General features: G+C 44.1%; 1 long non-coding RNA gene across 1 annotated transcript in view; it reads left to right on the top strand.

Moving 5' to 3' along the window:
* LOC130573107 (uncharacterized) overlaps nucleotides 1-1968 on the top strand; it is an 11476-nt gene extending 9508 nt beyond the window's left edge. The window contains exon 3 of the long non-coding RNA XR_008965294.1: nucleotides 1835-1968. This is a non-coding gene — a long non-coding RNA (uncharacterized LOC130573107). The remainder of the gene's footprint in view (nucleotides 1-1834) is intronic.
* Nucleotides 1969-4944: the final 2976 nt, after the last annotated feature.

The raw sequence follows: 4944 nt of genomic DNA, 5'->3' as shown, positions 1-4944 counted from the left end.
TTCCAGGCACAGCAATATGTAACCTTTAAAAGACATACTACAGCCAGAACAAACATCACTTGCATATCCACCAAAAACTCTTGTGCTAAAGCTGAAGGAAGTTCTTTCCCCTCTGCTTGGCCCAGCAATGCTGAGAGGGAGGCACACACAGGCTCTGTGTAGCTCACAGGACAGTGACATGCTACAGAGGCTTGGGAAGCAGGATGCTGAGGACTGACTGTGGCACTAATGTTATCACTGCTAGAAAATCCTTAGCTTTCCATTGTGGAGATTCCCGTAATTAAAATACTTTAATTCCACAGGGCATTTGCAGAATGTTCATAATTCTGTTGACATTTTGCCCAAAAGATTACATATCCCTTAAAGGACCCAGAGTAAAGTTGCTGTATTTTGTTTAGTAATTAAGGATTGAATTTAGAAAATGRTGGGGGGAAGACAAGACTGCACTTTCTGCTACATTTTTTGGCAGTTTTAACACCTTAGGGAATTGGTGCAGCTTTTTGAACTTTCACATACRTTATCCCTAAACACAGCCATGACTTTGGGTTTTCTGTGTAGTTAAAGTTATCTGGAGAGATTCAAAATGTGATATACAAGAGCATAGCACTACCTAGCACTATTTATCCAATAGTTTCACCTATCTCTATGAGATCCTAATCACGTTCCTCATACATAATCCTCGATATCTGTGCACAGTGGCAGAATTTCTTTTTAATTACTGATTTCCAGCTTTTCATAGTCATGGCTCACATTACAAGGGGGTAAGGAAAGTGGAAACTATTCCTTCTGTCTCTATGGATGTGCTTGCAGCCCTTATGCATAAGAAGGCTGAGCAGACACTTTTCATTAAGAGATTTGTCCATGTGGGATGCAATCCGTGAGGGGAAGCCTCAGAGCAGGTATAGGTCCTTGTGTGTTTGTTGACTGTAAAAATGAACAACACCACTGGAACCATTTATGTGACTCAGGGTTCTTTATTAATGGAGGTGAGCTGCTGCTATCAATCCCACTTTAAGGTGGAGATGTGAGATTTTGATGGGCAAGAAGGCAGAAACAAAGACCGACCACAGAGGTGAGCTTGTTAGGTCAGTAACAGTTCACAGTGTTTGGAAGCAGAGAAGTGAAATTATCAGAGATTCAGCAGGGGAAAAAAAGCAAAAAACCATCACTGACTTGTCAAGATATAAAAACCTTTTGAGAGGAGGCAGAGAGGAGGCAGACAGTGCATCAACAGGACTGAGCATCTGCATGTTCTAAGGAGAAACAAAGGTTGACACATCTCTGCTTGATTGACAGCTCTTTGGACAGCAGAGACTCGCAAGGTGGCTGCCCCATGGATACTGAGCATATGAATGTTTAGCCTAATAATGTTAGTCCTGGCCCACTGCTGTGTGTCTTAGCAATAAATAAGACTATTTTTATTTATGGGCAATCCTGCTTTTGGGCCTCTATGCAAGTAAAAGATGCTCAAAACATCAAGGGTTACATTTACTGTGATCGGCGGTATTGTGCAGACTGCAGTGCTGGCCTCAATTAATTCCTCCTTGAATTAGAGCTTATCTGTTTGGAAAACAAAAATCCAGCCTCATTCTCTTTTGATTGAAAAGTTTTCCAGTGATGTATATTCTATTGTGGCCCTTGGGAAATAATTCCATTTTCATTATCCTGATTGTTAAAAATATGCATGTCAGTTTTCTTCTGATTTTGACTGGTCTCAAATTCCAGCCACAGAAAGCTGTTACATATATGCTAAATGGAAAAGACCACACATTATCAGGTTTTTGCATCTTGTTTGAATGGTGATTAAATAAGTCTTTCACCTTCTCCTTGACAGGCTAACCACACTGTGCCCTTCAGTCTGTACCCTAGCCATGTGCTACAAGCCCATCATTACCCTGACTGGATACTTTCTGAATGCTTATGAGTGCTTCAACACCCATAAACACAGTATTGCAGAGAGGATGCCACCACAACACACGATGCGTGAGTGGCAGGAGAAACTGTTTCTTGTTCATAGAGTCATCGAATTGTTAAGGTTGGAAAAGACCTGTAAGACTATCAAGTCCAAGTGTTAACCCAGTATCACCACCATGTTCACCATTAAACCATATCCTCCCATGCCCTATACATGTTTTTCACACTTTCAGGGACAGTGACTACAATCACTTCCTTCACCAAGGACCTTGCCACAAAAAAAAAAAAAAAAAAAAAAAAATCCTAATATCTAAACTGAACCTCCCCTGGCACAGCTTGAGGCCATTTCAGCCTGTCACTTGCTACCTGAGAGAAGAGACCAACTCCCACCTCCTGTCAGGCAGTTGTAGAGAGAGATAAGGTCCCCCTGAGCCTCCTTTTCTCCAGGCTAAACACCCCCAGCTCCCTCGGCTGCTCCTCACCAGACTTGTGCTCCAGACCCTTCCTCAGCTCCGTTGCCCTTCTCTGTACATTCTCCAGCCCCTCAGTGTCTTTCTTGTGGTGAGGGACCCAAAACTGAACACAGGATCGGTGGTGTGGCCTCACCAGTGCTGAGTATAGGGAGACAATCCCTGCCCTGGTCCTGCTGGCCACACTATTGCTGATCCAGGCCAGGATGCCATTGGCCTCTTGGCCACCTGGGCACTGCTGGCTCACGTTCAGCCACTATTAACCAGCACCCTCAGGTCCTTTTCTGCTGGGCAGCTTTCCAACCCTCAGCCTGAACTGATCACTGAAGAGTTCTTCTCCAAGTGCAATGACTGTAATTCTATGACAGTCCATGATGCGGTTATGTTTCCACTGATGTAGTTTACAAACATGTTTGATAGGAAAGTRGCAAAAATTAAGTTTTAGGGTAGCTCACCCAAGTCTCACCTCCTTGACTGGTATCACTCTGCTTTAACTCTTCTGAGCTGACTTTCACAGTTGGCAGTACTCTGCTTCCCTGGCACCTGCTGGAGGAAACCTGGAGCCATGGCACGCTGGCAATGCAATACACTGCACTGCAAACCAGGAGAAGTTCTGCCCGCCTCTCAGACCAGACCAACACGCTGGATCTGTTTCTCCTTACCTTTTTGATGCTGCTCCTCGAACCCTTAGATCGAAATACGGCCAAGAACTGACCCTTGGAGACTGGCACTCCAAGCTATGTGGCTCCTGCTGCTCTTATGTTCCTGGTGCCAACGGGCTCACTTCAAGGTTGCCAGCCTTATGTTCATGGGGCAAACGGTGATTTTCATATTTCCTGACTTCCTATTGCTTGTTCTTGTAACTTCCATGTTGTTATGGCATCAGTCATAAAATMAAAATTATATATAAATGTGAAAATCAGTCCTGTAAAGCAGCAAGCAATGTAGAAGACAATGATGTGTAGGGGCTTACATTTGTCTCATATGKGGAATAAGTTGCTTTAACTAAACACAAAATACATTTTCCTCTGTTTTGTCTTTTGGAATGAGAATGAGGGGGACAAATCAACAGAACAGGGATACCCCAGTGAAACTTCACCGAAATCATGCAGTTACACACCAGGGATACATTTGGCTGATTCTTTTGCTAATGGCTGTATGAAAGCCTTAATATAGAGTTTCTGCATGTGTGAAGTGTATGCCAAGACAAACGCGATGTGCTAAATGGAACCTCTTGATTTATTTAAATAAAAAATATGTTACAAAAAAACAGTGGATAATTGCCGTGGAATGGATCCAGACTGGAATCGTCTGTCTCGCGTCTCCAGAGTGTCTGAGGGAGGGGCTGTAAGAAATATCTTGCTTGTGTACCTAAGCCATGTAGGATATGCAGATAGCAGATAATTTCTTGAAACTGCTAAGATTCACCAAGGGACTCAGAGCTCTCTAGAAGACAAAGGTTATAATCAGATGTAAACCAGCTCTTTTGGCTGCAGCAGATATGAACTAAGATTATCAAACACAGCCCACTTTCACTTGTTCATCAGTTATCTTCCTATAGGCACTTCCCTCCCTATCTACTTTAGTTCATATCTGCTGCCATCAATCCCCACCTGGCCAAAATAGTCAAATTACAAAACAAAATTGCTATCAAATGTGTTAAGGATAAACAAGCACAGATCGTCATAACTGGGTTGGAGTACAATCTTGGAGATGTGCTGTGGGGATGGTACCCAAGAGCCATGTCTCRAGCTGGGCTGGAAGAGACAGAATCTTGGTGTGGATCAGCAGCAGCCTGAGCAGCATCTTTGAGCAGTCTTGCTTCAGTGTTGGAACACCGTGGGCTTTCTCCTTACAATTGCCTGGGGACCGTGGAGGTGTCTGCAAGCCCTCCAATGGCCTCCCTTCTGCTTGTGCTGACCTGCAAAACCCTTTAAGCCACATAACTGTTGAACTGTTTATCAGAAACCCCCCTCACATGAACCCACAGAGGTTTGGTGGGTTTTTCAAGCTCTGGGTTTCCCCAGTGTTTAATAGCTGGTATTAAAGCCCAACCAAATAGGGGCTTCCAGAGCACACCTAAATTCCACGGGAGGGCTTGTGCTGGGAAGAGGCAAGRCAAGAAGAGGCTGTGTACCCAATTCTTCAGATATGAGAGACCCAGTTTTGAAGGAATGCTTTGAAGGGTGCTCCCACGTGCTCTTGTTGGAAATGGTGCARAGAAGCTTCTTCTTCTTCGAGACATGAAGCTGTTCTACTTAGGATGAAAGAATTATGCAAAGCCTTGAGGAAGAGGTCAGAGCAATAGTAAAAGCTACTGCCCATGTTAASAGCATATCAGGTTCACCAAGTGCATGCAGCTCCCGTGCAGGGACACAACAGAACAGGAATCCTCATCAAAGTCCTCAGCCAAGGAGGGTCACTGCTAGGGATAATAAAGCAACTTTGTGTCTACATTTGCACTCAGCCCGCAGCAGACTATTTTAGCTTTAAGGGACTATCTGTGATAGGAGGCAACCAGCAAGAGGAGAGTGGGAAACTAGAGAGCAGAAGCGCTCCA

This window comes from Malurus melanocephalus, unplaced genomic scaffold, assembly GCF_030028575.1.
Source record: "Malurus melanocephalus ecotype Western Australia unplaced genomic scaffold, MMel_1.1 scaffold_51, whole genome shotgun sequence".
Taxonomy (NCBI): Eukaryota; Metazoa; Chordata; class Aves; order Passeriformes; family Maluridae; genus Malurus; species Malurus melanocephalus.
This window is presented reverse-complemented; position numbering and strand designations above follow the sequence as displayed.